Genomic DNA, 18,427 nt, shown 5'->3' on the forward strand with positions numbered 1-18,427 from the left:
ACAGACTCTAGAATTTTAAAATATGAAGCGATCCTAATGGATAGGGATGATTTGACCCTGATTACGAATAAAGAACACAATCCAGCAGCTTTCTTGGTTTCTCCAAATTCTGACAATACCATGAATGAGTTAGAGCATGTATGTTTAGAGGTAATAGATTTACAAACCAAAATTAGAGAGGATTTAAGCGATGAGCCTTTACAGGAGGGTGAAAGGTGGTTTATTGATGGATCTTCCCATTGCATTGATGGCACTCGCTATAGAGGGTATATTGTAGTGGATGGGAAGGAAGGAGTAGTGATTGAAGCCGGTCGCCTTCCCGGTCATTGGTCAGCACAATCTTGTGAATTGTATGCCCTCTGTAGAGCTCTCCAGGGTCTAGAGAACAAGGTGGGCACGATCTTCACAGACTCAAAGTATGCTTTTGGAGTAGTGCACACCTTTGGGAAGATCTGGAAAGAGCGGGGAATGATAATTGGAAAAGGACAAAAGTTGATCCATGAAAACTTAATTGTCCAATCTCTAGATGCTCTTACATTACCTGAGGAAATAGCTGTAGTTCATGTACGGAGCCATCAAAGTGGTGACGGTCCTGAAGCACAGGGGAACAGACAGGCAGATGCAGCTGCCAAACAGGCAGCGCACACGGAGAAAATAGACATACAGCTGTAACTGCCCACCCCATATGAGGTTCAAAAGACTCCCATCTTTTCACGGGAAGAGGAGGTTTACTTGAAATACCAGGGATGCGTCAAACTGTTGATGGGTTGTGGTGGACAGCAGAAGGACGGCAAGTGCTGAACAAAGCCTTGGCTCGGCAAATTATTGATCAGCTCCACCAGCAGACACACTGGGGAATACAGGCACTTGTGGATACTTTTGTACGGTCTTTTCATTGTTCGGGCATATCTTCTTCTTTGGCTTGGCTTCCGGACAAAGATTTATGGAGGGGGTAAAAGTCCACGTCTGCTGCAGGCTCGTTTGTGGCTGACAAGTCTGATGCGGGACAGGCAGACACGGTTGCAGCGGCTGCAGGGGAAAATTGGTTATATATAGCCAAACAAAGTACTCGGGGTTGTCCAATCTGTCAGAGAGTAAATAAGAAAGTTATGCGACAGGTAATGCCTGGCGGTCGCGATATAGCTGTACGCCCGTTTCAACAGATACAAATTGATTTTACGGAATGACCTAAGATAGGGGTTTACAAATACCTCCTGGTGATGGTAGATCATTTCACACGATGGGTTGAGGCTTTCGCACAGAATATCCATCGGGACCTGGTGCTTTCCCCGAGTTCAGTGAGAAAATAGTATTATTGATCTCCGAATCTGTAATGGGTTTACTTAATTCTAAGTTATCTTTTTTTTTAAATTTTTAAAAAAATTTTTTTTATTTTTCACACCATAAATCACATTAGCCATGATATACACTTTTTCCACACATATACAGTGACTTTTTCTCCCCCCACCCTCCCTCCTCCCAAGCCACCCCCCCACCCCCCCTCTCATCCATTTTAGGTATACAATCTAGGTTGCATTATGCCAGTCAGACAATGTTGTCATTCAACAAAAATACACGAGAAATTCTACTGAGTCCATTCTTTTCTTTCCTTCTCCTTCCATCAACTTAGGTAATGTTTGTTCCCGGTAGGTTTTCGCTATTGTATTTAATGTAAGGCTCCCATACTTGTTCAAATATTTCAATATTATTTCTTAAACTATATGTTATTTTTTCTAATGGAATACATTTATTCATTTCTATATACCATTGTTGTATTTTCAAATTATCTTCCAATTTCCAGGTTGACATAATACATTTTTTTGCTACGGCTAGGGCTATCTTAACAAATCTTTTTTGTGCATCTTCCAAGTCAATTCCAAATTCCTTATTTTTTATGTTATTAGGAGAAAGATCTCTGGATTCTTTGGTATATTGTTTTCTGTTATTTTATTTAATATCTGATTGAGATCATCCCAAAATTTTTCTACTCTCTCACATGTCCAGATTGCATGAATTGTTGTTCCCCTTTCTTTTTTACATCGAAAACATCTATCAGATACTGTTGGGTCCCATTTATTTAACTTTTGCGGTGTAATGTATAGTCTGTGTAACCAATTATATTGTATCATACGCAGCCTCGTATTTATTGTATTTCTCATCGTTCCAGCACATAATTTCTCCCATGTTTCCTTTTTTATCTTTATATTTAAATCTTGTTCCCATTTTTGTTTAGTTTTACCATTTGTTTCTTCATTCTCCTTTTCTTGCAGTTTAATATACATATTTGTTATAAATCTTTTGATTAACATTGTATCTGTAATCACATATTCAAGGTTACTTCCCTCTGGTAAACTCAAATTGCTTCCTAATTTATCTTTCAAGTAGGATCTCAGTTGGTAATATGCCAGCGCTGTATCTCCAGTTATATTGTACTTATCTCTCATTTGTTCAAAGGATAAGAATCTACTTTCTGAAAAACAATTTTCTATTCTTTTAATCCCTTTTTTTTCCCATTTTCTAAAGGAAAGGTTGTCTATTGTAAAAGGGAGTAGCTTATTTTGCGTCAATATTAGCTTTGGTAATTGATAATTTGTTTTATTTCTTTCTACATGAATCTTCTTCCATATATTGAGGAGATGGTGTAATACTGGAGAAGTTCTATGTTGTACCAATTTTTCGTCCCATTTATATAATATGTGTTCAGGTATCTTTTCCCCTATTTTATCTAATTCTAATCTCGTCCAGTCTGGTTTTTCCCTTGTTTGATAAAAATCTGATAGGTACCTTAATTGTGCGGCTCTATAATAATTTTTGAAGTTTGGCAATTGTAAGCCTCCTTGTTTATACCATTCTGTTAATTTATCTAGTGCTATCCTCGGTTTCCCCCCTCTCCATAAAAATTTCCTTATTATTTTCTTTAACTCTTTGAAGAATTTTTCTGTCAGTTGTATTGGCAATGCCTGAAATAAGTATAGTATCCTTGGAAAAATGTTCATTTTAATACAGTTTATCCTTCCTATCAGTGTTAGTGGTAGCTCTTTCCAATGCTCTAAATCGTCCTGTAATTTTTTCATTAGTGGATTGTAATTGAGTTTATATAATTGGCCTAGATTTTTGTTTATTTGTACACCTAGGTATCTTATTGCCTGCATTTGCCATCTGAATGGAGATTCCTTCTTAAATTTTGAGAAATCTGCATTATTCATAGGCATTGCTTCACTTTTATTTACGTTTATCTTGTAACCCGACACTTCTCCATATTCCTTCAATTTCTTATATAATTCTTTTATTGATAGTTCTGGTTCTGTTAAGTACACTATCACATCATCCGCAAATAGACTGATTTTATATTCCCTGTCTTTTATTTTTATTCCTTTTATATTATTATCTATTCTTATCAATTCTGCTAGTGGTTCTATAGCTAGCGCAAACAATAACGGTGATAGTGGGCATCCCTGCCGCGTTGACCTGCTTAAGTTAAATTGCTTTGATACATGTCCATTTACTGTCACTTTCGCTAATGGTCCCTTATATAATGCTTTAATCCAATTAATATACTTTTCCGGTAAACTGAATTTTTGCAATACTTTGAACAAATAATTCCATTCTACTCTGTCGAAGGCCTTCTCTGCGTCTAATGCAACTGCTACTGTAGGTGCTTTATTTCCTTCTACTGCATGAATTAAGTTAATAAATTTACAAATATTGTCTGTTGTGCGTCTTTTTTTGATAAATCCAGTTTGGTCTAAATTTACCATTTTCGGTACCTGTTCTGCTAATCTGTTTGCTAATAGTTTAGCTATTATCTTATAATCTGTTTAGCAAAGATATTGGTCTATATGACGCTGGTGAGAGTGGATCTTTCCCTTGTTTTAGTATTACTGTAATTATTGCTGTTTTACATGAATCTGGTAAGTTTTGTGTCTCATCAATCTGGTTGATTACATCCAGGAGGGGCGGTATTAATGTCTTTAAATGTTTTGTAGAATTCTATTGGTAATCCATCCTCTCCTGGTGTCTTATTATTTGGTAATTTTTTTATTATCTCTTGTATTTCTACTGTTCCAAATGGTTCTGTTAATTTATTTTGTTCCTCTATTTGTAGTTTTGGTAGTTCAATTTTAGTCAAAAATTCATCTATTTTCCCTTCTTTCCCTTCGTTTTCAGTTCGGTATAATTGTTCATAGAATTCTCTAAAGTTTTCCTTAATTTCTTTTGGATTATATGTAATTTGTTTGTCTTTTTTCCTTGTTGCCAATACCATTTTCTTACTTTGCTCTGTCTTAAGCTGCCATGCTAGGATTTTGTGTGTTTTTTCACCTAGTTCATAATATTTCTGTTTTGTCTTCATTATATTCTTCTCTACCTTATATGTTTGTAATGTTTCATATTTTATTTTTTTATCCGCCAATTCTCTTCTTTTAGTTGTATCTTCCTTCATTGCTAATTTTTTTTCTATGTTTACTATTTCCCTTTCCAACTGCTCTGTTTCCTGATTATAGTCCTTCTTCATCTTGGTTACATAACTTATTATTTGCCCTCTAATGAATGCTTTCATTGCGTCCCATAGTATAAACTTATCTTCCACTGATTCCGTATTTACTTCAAAATACATTTTTAATTGTTTTTCAATAAATTCTCTAAAATCCTGTCTTTTAAGTAGCATGGGGTTTAATCTCCATCTATACATTCTTGGAGGGATGTCCTCTAGCTTTACTGTCATTATTAAGGGTGAATGGTCTGATAGCATTCTCGCTTTATATTCTGTTTTTCTTACTCTATCCTGCATACTAGCTGATAACAAAAATAGGTCTATTCTTGAGTATGTTTTATGTCTAGTCGAGTAGTATGAGTATTCCTTTTCTTTTGGGTTTTGTTTCCTCCATATATCTAAAAGTTTCATTTCTTGCATTGATTTAATTATAAATTTGGTTACTTTGTTCTTCCTGTTAATTTTTTTCCCCGTTTTATCCATATTTGGATCCAAATTCAGGTTGAAATCCCCTCCTATTAGTATGTTCCCTTGCGTATTAGCTACCTTCAAAAAGATATCTTGCATAAACTTTTGATCTTCTTCGTTAGGCGAATATATATTAAGTAGATTCCAAAACTCCGAGTATATCTGACATTTTATCATAACATATCTTCCTGCTGGATCTATTATTTCCTCTTCTATTTTAAATGGCACATTTTTGCTAATTAATATAGCCACTCCTCTTGCTTTTGAATTATACGATGCTGCTGTTACATGTCCTACCCAATCTCTCTTTAATTTCTTGTGCTCCAATTCAGTTAAGTGTGTTTCTTGGACAAATGCTATATCAATTTTTTTCTTTTTCAGTAAATTTAGTAGTTTCTTCCTTTTAATTTGGTTATGTATTCCATTAATATTTAAAGTCATATAGTTCAGCGTAGCCATTTTATATTTTGTTTATCTTCTCTTTCCGTTTTTCCATCATTACCTTTCCTCCTTTTCCATTTCTGTTTTCTTATTTTCAACTCTTTATAGGACAACATTCCTACAACATCCAACATTTTCCTTATTCTCCTATTTCTATCTTCTTTATCCCCAATCTCCCCTTCCCCTCCTGAGTTGTCCTTTATCCCTTGTCGGACAACCACATCTCCCCTCTCCATTTGGATTTGAAAATCCACTCGCAAGCGTCAACTGATTTTGCAGTGACCGCTATTTCCCCCCACCCAGCCCCCCCCAGAAAAGATTTCACTTTTCATATGTCACAAAGGTCACTCTTTTAATTCCCTCCTTATTCTCTCTATTTCATTACCTTCCCTTATTAATTCTTGTCTATACTATCTATATTTTCCTCTAATTACAGATACATTCACGTATGCACCTTGTCTCTATTCACTCTTATACCTCTTTACTCTCATTACCCGTCTTCATCCCTCAGTCTATTTTTGTAATTGTTCTGCAAATTTTCGTGCTTCTTCTGGATCCGAGAATAGTCTGTTTTGTTGTCCTGGAATAAATATTTTCAATACCGCTGGATGCTTTAGTATAAATTTATACCCTTTCTTCCATAAAATCGCCTTTGCTGTATTGAACTCCTTTCTCTTCTTCAGGAGTTCAAAACTTATATCTGGATAAATGAAGATTTTTTGCCCTTTATACTCCAGTGGCTTATTGTCCTCTCTTACTTTTTCCATTGTTTTCTCCAGTACCTTTTCCCTTGTAGTATATCTTAGGAATTTTACTAAAACAGATCTTGGCTTTTGTTGTGATTGTGGTTTAAAGGCCAATGCTCTATGTGCCCTTTCTATTTCCATTTCTTGCTGTAGTTCTGGACATCCTAGGATCCTAGGGATCCAATCTTTTATAAACTCTCTCATATTCTTGCCTTCTTCATCTTCCTTAAGGCCCACTATCTTTATGTTATTTCTTCTGTTATAATTTTCCATTATATCTATTTTCTGAGCTAACAGTTCTTGTGTCTCTTTAACTTTTTTATTAGATTCCTCTAATTTCTTTTTTAAGTCCTCTACCTCCATTTCTACTGCTGTTTCCCGCTCTTCCATCTTGTCCATTTTCTTTCCCATTTCTGTTAAGGTCATATCTATTTTATTCATTTTCTCTTCTGTATTGTTTATTCTTCTTCTTAAATCATTAAATTCTTGCGCTTGCCATTCTTTAAATGACTCCATGTATTCTTTAATAAGAGAAAGTATATCCTTTATCTTGCCTTTCCCTTCTTCTTCTATTTCACTGTACTCTTCCTCTTCCTCTTCTTCTTCCTCTGGGTTGGCCATCTGTTGTTTCTTTGTTGCCCTTTTCTTCTCTTCTTTCTTGCTTTCGTTGTCTTCTATGTTTTCCTCTTGCTGCAGGTGTTCTGCAGCTGTCATTGCCGGCTGTGGAGATTGACTCCCCAGCTGGTCACCCCTCCCGTCGGTGTGTTTTTTTTCATGCGCATCCGCGCATGCGCGACTCCTCGCGCATGAGCGGTTGCGCACTTTTACTCGGCTCAGCGAGCCATTCTTGTAGTCCACTTTCTACCGACCTGAGGGAGCGGGTTTCTCTCTTCACCACGGGCCTCTTCGAACAGGTAAGGCCTTTTCCTTCATCTTCCGTTGTCTTCTCTTCCTCTCTTCTTACCGTTGGTTTCGACTTTTCTTTTTTCGTCGCCATCTTCTTTCCACCTTTATATTCACTTTACTTTGATTTTTAGTTTTGTGCCTTTGTGTTTTGCTTTGTTTTTTCTGACTTTTCTGGAGAGGGCTGGAGTTCACCGTCCGGCCACTACTCCATCACGTGACTCCTTCCCTATTGTGTACTTTTGATTACAGACACTGCCGTGCGAACGAAAGAAAAGGGATGGAGCCACATCCAACGAATTAAACGAGCTGCTGAACCACAGACTAACGACATTGATAATCTACCCTCCACCTGGCGTGCAGTCCTTCATCCTTCTGATCTGAAAGTTACACTATGCCGGGAAAAAGTGCTGTAATGTTGTTTTTACCATTTGCTGTTTTGTTTACTTGTTGGTTCCCAATTTTTGGGAAATCACCAAATTGCTCACAATGTATTAAGTCCTCCTGGAATAGGGGCAGCAGAGGTGACAATTATTTACCTTTAGAATGTAGACAGGGCTCAGGTATAGAATATAGTTATAGTGGGGTGTGGGTTAATATAGGATCCCAACATGGACCAGGGGAACAAAACGGCCCTAGGGGAGTAGATTTGATTTGTATTTCGGCCTCTACAGGTATTAAAAAGAGGAGTTTTAAAGAGATAGCACAAAGAAGATGGTGGGACAATGACAGACAGAATGTTCGTCAGGATTGTACATGGAGGAGGGAGTCACATGATGGAGTAGTGGCCGGTCAGGGAACTCCAGCCCTCACCGGAAAAGTTTAAAAAAAATACACGAAACACAAAGGCACAAACATAAAAATTAAAACAAAGTGAAAGTAAAGGTGGGAAGAAAATGGCAGCGAAGAAAGAAAAGTCGAAAGCAATGGGAAGAAGAGAAGAAGAAAGAACGTCAGAAGAAGAAGTTGAAGGCCTTACCTGTCCGAGGAGGCCCGCCGCGGAAAGAGAAGCCCGCTCGCTAAGGTCAGTTGAAGTCCCGAGCTCGGGACTACAAAAATGGCTCGCGGAGCCAAGTAAAAGTGCGCAACCACACATGCGCGACTCCTCGCGCATGCGTGATGTGCATGAAAAAAAAACACTGACGGGAGGGGGGACCAGCTGAGGAGTCGATCTCCACTGCTGAGGATGACAGCTACAACACAACAACAAGAAGAGAACATAGAAAACAACGAGAACAAGAAAGAAGAGAGTAAAAAGAGAGCTACGTCCGGTACTCAAAGAAGGATCCCTTGGTTGACCGAGTGACTCTACTCCATGTGAACCCACATTATATCTACATTGATTACCCAGACGGGTGGGAGGACACAGTCTTGGTAAGGGACCTAGCCCAAGCCGGATCGGGCCCAGCAGTACTTCCAACCCAACCTCCCCCAAATCCTTCTCCCCCAGGTCATGTGCTTGAACAGAGGGACCAGCACCACCCCACCAGCTCAGGCCAGACTGTCAACAATGCCGTTGTGGAATTGAGTGAAGCAGTGGCCGCACCCAAAGAGCCTGCCAGTGACACGACTCCAACGACCCCAATCCCGGCACCACGATGGTCACAATGGATGGTCAGACCCCCTGAATGGTACAGCCCCTAACCAGGCCATTTTTTTTCTTTATTTTACAGTCTTCCATAGAAGGGGTGAATGCGATAGTACAGATTCTATCACCAATGTGTATATGTACAGATTGTAGTGCAGGATGACTGTGATTGGCTGAGAGCATAGCCAAGCCTACTGGCAGGTCTTAAAGGGTTGCTCCTAGCCAGACCAGGTCGTTCTGGACTAGTCGATCTATATGTGATATGCTCCAGTCTTCTAGTTAATAAAAGCCTTGGTTTGGATCAACAAGTCTTTGGTTCTTTCGACTTGCTCTATAAGGGGGAGTGTTGGAGATGGCCTCATCCCTTTCTTGGTCTTTTTTCCTGTCCTTATTTTGCACCCATCTTTTTATTTTGCACTGATTTTGAAAGTTTTTATTTTGTATTCATTAAATTAAATTGTAGAATGGCGGATACAGAAATACCAACTGCAATATGTAAGCAAACCCTTGCTTTACGCAATTAATTTGTCCCATTTTTACTCGTGTAAGACAAATTTGCATTGTGATTAATAGAATCAATGGGAATAATTAGAATGAATCCCTGTCCTTTCAGATTATCCATAAAAATGTGTTTTAAGAACAACTTTTAGCTGCATATAATGTCAAAACTTATAAGGTTAATAAAAATAATTCTGATATTTTTCATTTATTGCACACTAGCAGGATACCCAGTGTTGCCCAGGAAATAAAACCCTCTGTTGTTGTTGGCTCCAAAAGAGGTCATCTGAAATGCTGAATTGTGGGCTCTGATCCTGTTTAGGAAATGTTTGGACTCTGAGGCGTTGACAAGCAGCAGCATTTTCAATGGCTGTGGGGGCTCAGCCAGTCGAGGCCAAGGGTCAGTTTTCCATCAGAACAATGTATTTTTTAAAAAATTTTTTTTATTTTTCACACTATAGATCACATTATTCAAGATATACACATTTCTCGTTTCAAATATATACAGTGTCATTTTCTCCCCCCTCCCTCCTCCCCTCCCCCCCCACCTCCCCCTCCATCCATTCAAAACTCTGAGTCCAAGATACATCAAACCCATCAAACAATGTTGTCACTCAACATTAACGAACAAAAACTTCCACTGAGTCAATTCTTTCCATTCTCTTTTCCTTTGTCATTTTAGGTGATAGATGTCCCGGTAGGTTTTCTCTATTATATTCCATCTATGGCTCCCATATTTGTTCAAATAATGTTATATTATTTCTTAAACTATATGTTATTTTTTCTAATGGAATACATTTATTCATTTCTATATACCATTGCTGTATTTTCAAATTATCTTCTAATTTCCAGTTTGACATAATACATTTTTTTGCTACAGCTAGGGCTATCTTAACAAATATTTTTTGTACACCCTCCAAATCAAGTCCAAATTCTTTATTTTTTATGTTACTTAGGAGGAGGATCTCTGGGTTTTTTGGTATATTGCTTTCTGTAATTTTATTTAATATCTGGTTTAGATCTTCCCGAAAATTTTTCACCTTTTCACAAGTCCAGATTGCATGAATTGTTGTTCCTATTTCTTTTTTACAACGAAAACATCTGTCAGATACTGTTGGATCCCATTTATTTAACTTTTGAGGAGTGATATATAACCTATGTATCCAATTATATTGTATCATACGTAATCTCGTATTTATTGTATTTCTCATAGTTCCTAAACATAACCTCTCCCATGTTTCCTTTTTTATCTTTATGTTTAGATCTTGTTCCCACTTTTGTTTAGTTTTATCATTTATTTCCTCATTCTCCTTTTCTTGTAATTTGATATACATGTTTGTTATAAATTTTTTAATTATCATTGTGTCTGTAATCAGATATTCAAAATTGCTTCCTTCTGGTAACTTCAGACTACTTCCCAATTTATCCTTTAAATAGGATTTCAATTGGTAATATGCCAGCACTGTATCTTGAGTTATATTATACTTATCCTTCATTTGTTCAAAGGATAATAATTTATTCCCCGAAAAACAATTTTCTATTCTTTTAATCCCTTTTTTCTCCCATTCTCTAAAAGGCAGGTTATCTACCGTAAAAGGGATTAGCTGATTTTGCGTCAGTATTAGTTTTGATAATTGGTAGTTTGTTTTATTTCTTTCTACATGAATCTTCCTCCAAATATTAAGCAAATGGTGCAATACTGGAGAATTCCTATGTTTTACCAATTTTTCATCCCATTTATATAATATATGTTCAGGTATCTTCTCCCCTATTTTGTCTAGCTCTAATCTAGTTCAATCTGGCTTTTCTTTTGTTTGGTAAAAATCTGATAGATATCTTAATTGTGCAGCTCTATAATAAGTTTTAAAATTTGGCAGTTGTAAACCTCCTTGTCTATACCATTCTGTTAATTTATCTAGTGCTATCCTCGTTTTCCCCCCTTTCCATAAAAATTTCCTTATTATTTTCTTTAACTCCTTAAAGAATTTTTCTGTCAAGTGTATTGGCAGTGCCTGAAATAGGTATTGTATCCTTGGAAAAATGTTCATTTTAATACAGTTTATCCTTCCTATTAGTGTTAATGGTAAGTCTTTCCAATGCTCTAAATCTTCCTGTATTTTTTTCATTAGTGGATAATAATTAAGTTTATATAGATGGCTGAGGTTTTTATTTATTTGTATACCTAGGTATCATATTGTTTGCATTTGCCATCTAAATGGTGATTCTTTCTTAAATTTTGAGAAATCCGCATTATTCATTGGCATTGCTTCACTTTTATTTGCATTAATCTTGTATCCCGACACTTCTCCATACTCCTTCAATTTCTTATGTAATTCTTTTATTCATGTTTCTGGTTCCGTTAGGTATACTATAACATGATCTGCAAATAAACTGATTTTGTATTCCTTGCCTTTTATTTTTATCCCTTTTATTTTATTTTCTGTTCTTATCAGTTCTGCAAGTGGTTCTATGGCTAACGCGAACAATAAGGGCGATAGTGGGCATCCCTGTCTTGTTGATCTGCTTAAGTTAAAATGTTTTGATACATCTCCATTTACTGTCACTCTTGCAAATGGCCCCTTATATAATGCTTTAATCCAATTAATATATTTCTCTGGTAAAGTAAATTTTTGTAGTACCTTGAATAAATTATTCCATTCTACTCTGTCGAAGGCCTTCTCTGCGTCTAAAGCAACCGCTACTGTTGGAGTTTTATTTTCTTCTACTGCATGAATTAAGTTAATAAACTTACAAATATTATCTGTTGTTCGTCTTTTTTTTATGAATCCAGTTTGGTCTAGACTTACTATTTTTGGTACATAATCAGCTAATCTGTTTGCTAATAATTTAGCTATTATCTTGTAATCTGTGTTAAGTAGAGATATTGGTCGATATGATGCTGGTGCAAGTAGATCTTTCCCTGCCTTTGGTATTACTGTAATTATTGCTGTTTTGCACGAATCTGGTAAGCTTTGTGTTTTATCAATCTGGTTGATTACTTCCAGGAGGGGAGGAATTAATAAATCTTTAAATGTTTTATAGAATTCTATTGGGAGACCATCCTCTCCTGGTGTTTTATTATTCGGCAGATTTTTTATTGTCTCTTGTATTTCTACTATTTCAAATGGTTCTATTAATTTATTTTGTTCCTCTATTTGTAATTTCGGTAGTTCAATTTTAGTTAAGAATTCATCTATTTTGCCTTCTTTCCCTTCGTTTTCAGTTTGGTATAATTGTTCGTAGAATCCTCTGAAATTTTCATTAATTTCCTTTGGATTATATGTGATCTGTTTGTCTTTTTTCCTTGATGCCAATACCATTCTTTTAGTTTGTTCTGTCTTAAGCTGCCACGCTAGAATTTTGTGCATTTTTTCTCCTAGTTCGTAATATTTCTGCTTTGTCTTCATTATATTTTTCTCCACCTTATATGTTTGAAATGTTTCATATTTTATTTTTTTATCTACCAATTCCCTTCTTTTAGTAGTGTCTTCCTTCCTTGCTAATTCTTTCTCTATATCTGCTATTTCCTTTTCCAACTGTTCTGTTTCCTGATTGTAATCCTTTTTCATCTTAGTTACGTAACTTATTATTTGCCCTTTGATGAACGCTTTCATTGCGTCCCATGATATAAACTTATCCTTCACTGATTCCGTATTTATTTCAAAATACATTTTAATTTGTCTTTCTATGAATTCTCTAAAATCCTGTCTTTTAAGTAGCATGGGGTTTAATCTCCATCTATACATTTTTGGAGGGATATTCTCTAACTCTATTGTCAATATCAAGGGTGAATGGTCCGATAATATTCTAGCTTTATATTCTGTTTTCCTAACTCTATCTTATATACAAGCTGATAACAGGAATAAATCTATTCTTGAATATGTTTTATGTCTATCCAAATAATATGAATATTCCTTTTCCTTTGGGTGTTGTTTCCTTTGGTTACTTTATTCTTTCTGTTAATTTTTTTCGCGGTTTTATCTATGTTTGAATCCAAATTGAGATTGAAATCCCCTCCTATTAATATATTCCCTTGCGTATCTGCTATCTTCAGAAAAATACCCTGCATAAATTTTTGATCTTCTTCATTAGGCGAATATATATTAAGTAAATTCCAAAACTCCGAATATATCTGACATTTTATCATTACATATCTTCCTGCTGGATCTATTATTTCCTCTTCTATTTTAATTGGTACATTTTACTGATTAATATAGCCACTCCTCTAGCTTTTGAGTTATATGACGCTGCTGTTACATGTCCTATCCAATCTCTCTTTAATTTCTTGTGCTCCACTTCAGTTAAGTGTGTTTCTTGTATAAATGCAATATCAATTTTTTCTTTTTTCAGTAAATTTAGCAGTTTCTTCCTTTTGATTTGGTTATGTATTCCATTAATATTTAAAGTCATATAGTTTAATGTAGCCATTTTATACTTTGTTTATCTTTCCCTTCCGTTTCCTCATCATCACCTTTCCTTCTCATCCATTTCTGCTTTCTTTCTTTGAACAGTTTATAAGACAACATTTTTAACACATCAAACATTCCCCTTATTCTCCTACCTAATATTTCTTTAACCCCATTGTCCCCTCCCCTTCCTGAGTTGCCCATTATCCCTTGTCGGGCAACCACATCTCCCCTCTCCATTTGGATTTGCGAATTCACTCGCAAGCGTCAACTGATTTTGCAGTGACCGTAATTTCTCCCTACCCAGCCCCCCCAGAAAAGATTTCAATTTTTATATACAACAAAGGTCACTCTCTAAATTCCCTCTTTACTCCTCTCTTCCCCTTTTTTTCCCTCATTAATTCTTCTCTATACACTATATATTTTCTTTTAAATGCACATACACTTACGTAATATATGTATTATATATGTATATAGTCCTATACACATGTCATTTTAGTTCACAGTCTTTTGTACTTTCGTTACACGTCTTCATCTCTCAGTCTATTTTGTAATTGTTCTGCAAATTTTCGTGCTTCCTCTGGATCCGAGAATAGTCTGTTTTGCTGTCCTGGAATAAATATTTTCCATACTGCTGGATGCTTTAGTATAAATTTATACCCTTTCTTCCATAAAATCACCTTTGCTGTATTTTGCCTTCTCTTCTTCAGGAGTTCAAAACTTATATCTGGATAAAAAAAAATTTTTGCCCTTTGTACTCCAGTGGCTTGTTGTCCTCTCTTACTTTCTCCATTGTTTTCTCCAGTACCTTTTCTCTTGTAGTATATCTTAGGAATTTTACTAAAATGGATCTTGGCTTTTGTTGTGGTTGTGGTTTAAAGGCTAATGCTCTATGTGCCCTTTCTATTTCCATTTCTTGCTGTAGTTCTGGACATCCTAAGATCCTGGGGATCCAATCTTTTATAAACTCTCTCATATTCTTGCCTTCTTCATCTTCCTTAAGGCCCACTATCTTTATATTATTTCTTCTGTTATAATTTTCCATTATATCTATTTTCTGAGCTAACAGTTCTTGTGTCTCTTTAACTTTTTTATTAGATTCTTCTAATTTCTTTTTTAAGTCCTCTACCTCCATTTCTACTGCTGCTTCTCGTTCTTCCACCTTCTTTTTCCTATTTCTGATATGGTCATATCTATTTTATTCACTTTATCTTCTGTACTGTTTATTCTTCTTCTTAAATCACTAAATTCTTGTGCTTGCCATTCTTTAAATGAATCCATGTATTCTTTAATAAGAGAAAATATATCCATTGTCTTGCCTTTCCCTTCTTCTTCCATTTCACTGTACTCTTCCTCTTCCTCTTCTTCTTCCTCTGGGTTGGCCATCTGTTGTTTCTTTGTTTTCTTTTTCTTCTCTTCTTTCTTGTTTTCGTTGTCTTCTATGTTCTCCTCTTGCTGCTGCTGTTCTGTAGCTGTCATTGCCGGATGTGGGGATCGACTCCCCAGCTGGTCGCCCCTCCCGTCGGTGTGTTTTTTTGCATGCGACTCCTCACGCATGCGCGGTTGTGCACTTTTACTCGGCTCAGCGAGCCATTTTTGTAGTCCACTTTCTACCGACCTGAGGGAGTGGGCTTCTCTCTCCACCGCAGGCCTCTTCGAACAGGTAAGGCCTTCTCCTTCTTCTTCCATTGTCTTCTCTTCCTCTCTTCTTACCGTTGGTTTCGACTTTTCTTTTTTCGTTGCCATCTTCTTTCCACCTTTATATTCACTTTAATTTTTATTTTTGTGCCTTTGTGCTTTCCTTTATTTTTTTCAACTTTTCTGGAGAGGGCTGGAGTTCACCGTCCGGCCACTACTCCATCACGTGACTTCCCATCAGAACAACGTATTGATGGCTTTTCACCTTTCCACTGCTTTGCTCCAATGTTGATGGACCTCTGACATGGAGCCAATGACAGCTGCATGAATGGAAGAATATTCAATGTCGACTGAGTAAGTGAACGCAGCACTTAGCAGGCTGGCTGCAGTAAATGGTGCTGCCTTCAGCTGGTGGCTTTTGCTTGGAGTCTTACTTGTTCTCTCTCAGCAGACTCGTTGTCTGCTCATAGAATGCCTGGCGGCACCAGCACTGGGGCGGGCTTGGCCTTGCCCATCACTTCCCTGCTGCCTGCTCCTTGTTTGTCTGGAGGCCTGATAACTAAGGCGGGCCTGGTGTTGCTTTCGCCACTTGTTTTTATTCAGAATGTACATTGATGCACAGCACTGGAACTAATTGAGGTGCCCCTGGGGCACGTTCAATTTTTTTTTCAACTTCATATGGCCTTAAATGTGGTCATGACATTCAGCATCAAATGTTACCATACTTAAACAGTAATTCAAAGTCAGTGCTAATAAATACTTGTTTACTAAACAGTAATGCATGTCAGGGCAAGCTGGTCAAAATACACTTTTGAACTTCATATGACCTTAAAGGTTAAATTCAACAGGGTCATGCCATTCAGCATCAAATGCTACCCCTCCTGAACCTCCTTGGACATTTCTGGAGTGCTCCATATTGATTTGCATGGAGAACAGACAAGCAAAAGCCCCTTCTACACGGGCACCAGGGACAGGGTCCAGTGGAAAAGGAGCACTATCCGAACACCAGCGTCAAATGATGTCATTTCATGCTGGGGATTAACCAACCTCGACCCCTACTCATATCCCCAGCGTTTGCTGACGCCGGCAGGCTGCTAAAACCAGCGGAAAAGGGACAGCAGAATGTTATCCAGTTCCAGTGCAAGTTCAAAGACTCTAATCTCTGGGGATGAGTTGAGTTCAATGGAAAAGCGATTAGTGTCCCAGTTGAGCGTGGCCCAGTGGAAACTGCACAAACTGGGATGCCAGTGGAAAAAGGCATACATGCACAAATATTAGATCACATTATAACTATTTCTTAAAATAATATTTGTCCAAAGTTGTCTGCCCAGATTTTGATTTTTTTTTCTCATTATACAATTTCCTACAACTAGCAATAGCAGTGAATGATTATAAGGGTAAAACAGGAAATGATCAGAGTTTTCCAAATCATGGGGAGGGAATTTCGCTTTGAGACTGGACTGTAAGGGCAACAGTTAAACTGTTCAGTAGTGTAGTAGAGATATTTTGATGGAAAAATTAGTTTTTTCTTGCAGTGTGACTGGTTGAAAACTGTCGGGCTTAATGATCGGCCCGTAACTCCTTATATTCTTCTGTATGTGGCCCACAACCCAAAGTGTTGGTACACCCCGGAGTGGAGGTTTAGGTGGTTGAGGGTCAGCACAGGGGACCGAAGGGCTGGCTGAGCCCGCGATGGGGGTGGGTGAAACGGGGCCGTGATTGAGAGACGTTCCCTGCATTCCGAGTTTCCGGGGAAGTTGCCGCTTAAAAAGGGCGAGGCAGCTGAAACTGCGCAACAGGCTGGGAAGGCAAGAGGGATTGCAGCAGAACTCTTCAGGGACGACACATTCACGGCAGGATAACACAAGGAGCGCAACAAGCAGGAGAAAAGGTAAACATATGTGTGAAAGTATTAAACTTGCGAGATGATAGGCACTTGACAATTCAGAGAAATTGCAAGGTCTGGAGAGAACCAGCCGGGAAGGGGTGGGGGTGAAGTGGGAGGCAGTAAACATTCGGGTCCAGAGAGAGGTCTCGGGACAGGGGGGGGGGGAATGAACATTCGGATCCAGAGAGAGATTTCGGGACGGGGGGGGAATGAACATTCGGGTCCAGAGAGAGATTTCGGGACGGGGGGGGGGAATGAACATCCGGGTCCAGAGAGAGATCTCGGGACGGGGGGGGAATGAACATTCGGGTCCAGAGAGAGATTTCGGGACGGGGGGGGGGAATGAACATCCGGGTCCAGAGAGAGATCTCGGGACGGGGGGGGGGGGAATGAACATTCGGGTCCAGAGAGGATCCAGAGAGAGGTCTCGGGACGGGGGGGGGGGGGGAATGAACATTCGGGTCCAGAGAGAGGTCTCGGGACAGGGGTGGGGGGGGAATAAACATTCGGGTCCAGAGAGGGGTCTCGGGACAGGGGGTGGAAATGAACATTCGGGTCCAGAGAGAGATCTCGGGACGGGGGGGGGGGGGGGAATGAACATTCGGGTCCAGAGAGAGGTCTCGGGACGGGGGGGGGGGGGGGGGAATGAACATTCGGGTCCAGAGAGGGGTCTCGGAACAGGGGGGGGGGGAATGAACATTCGGATCCTGAGAGAGGTCTCGGGACGGGGGGGGGGGGGGAATGAACATTCGGGTCCAGAGAGGGGTCTCGGAACAGGGGGGGGGAATGAACATTCGGATCCTGAGAGAGGTCTCGGGGCAGGGGGGGGGAATGAACATTTGGGTCCAGAGAGGGGTCTCGGAATGGGGGGGGGGGGGGGAATTAACATTCGGATCCAGAGAGAGGTCTCGGGACAGGGGGGGGGGGGGAATGAACATTCGGATCCAGAGAGAGATCTCGGGACAGGGGGGGGGAATGAACATTCGGGTCCAGAGAGAGGTCTCGGGACGGGGGGGGGAATGAACATTCGGGTCCAGAGAGGCGTCTCGGAACAGGGGGGGGGGGAATGAACATTCGGATCCAGAGAGAGATTTCGGGACGGGGGGGGGGTGAATGAACATTCGGGTCCAGAGAGAGATTTCGGGACGGGGGGGGAATGAACATTCGGGTCCAGAGAGAGATTTCGGGACGGGGGGGGGGAATGAACATTCGGGTCCAGAGAGAGATCTCGGGACGGGGGGGGGGGGGGAATGAACATTCGGGTCCAGAGAGAGGTCTCGGGACAGGGGTGGGGGGGGAATAAACATTCGGGTCCAGAGAGGGGTCTCGGGACAGGGGGTGGAAATGAACATTCGGGTC

The 18,427-nt window shown here is 39.0% G+C and overlaps 1 protein-coding gene across 1 annotated transcript in view; it reads left to right on the plus strand.

The window, feature by feature from the left end:
* Positions 1–16,914: 16,914 nt before the first annotated feature.
* The window catches only part of LOC138750586 (von Willebrand factor A domain-containing protein 5A-like), a 29,124-nt gene continuing 27,611 nt past the window's right edge, over positions 16,915–18,427 (plus strand). The window contains exon 1 of the mRNA XM_069912698.1: positions 16,915–17,071. The gene's annotated coding sequence lies outside the window, so the exon portion shown is untranslated. The remainder of the gene's footprint in view (positions 17,072–18,427) is intronic.

The sequence above is a fragment of the Narcine bancroftii genome, unplaced genomic scaffold (genome assembly GCF_036971445.1).
Source record: "Narcine bancroftii isolate sNarBan1 unplaced genomic scaffold, sNarBan1.hap1 Scaffold_180, whole genome shotgun sequence".
In the NCBI taxonomy this organism is placed as follows: Eukaryota; Metazoa; Chordata; class Chondrichthyes; order Torpediniformes; family Narcinidae; genus Narcine; species Narcine bancroftii.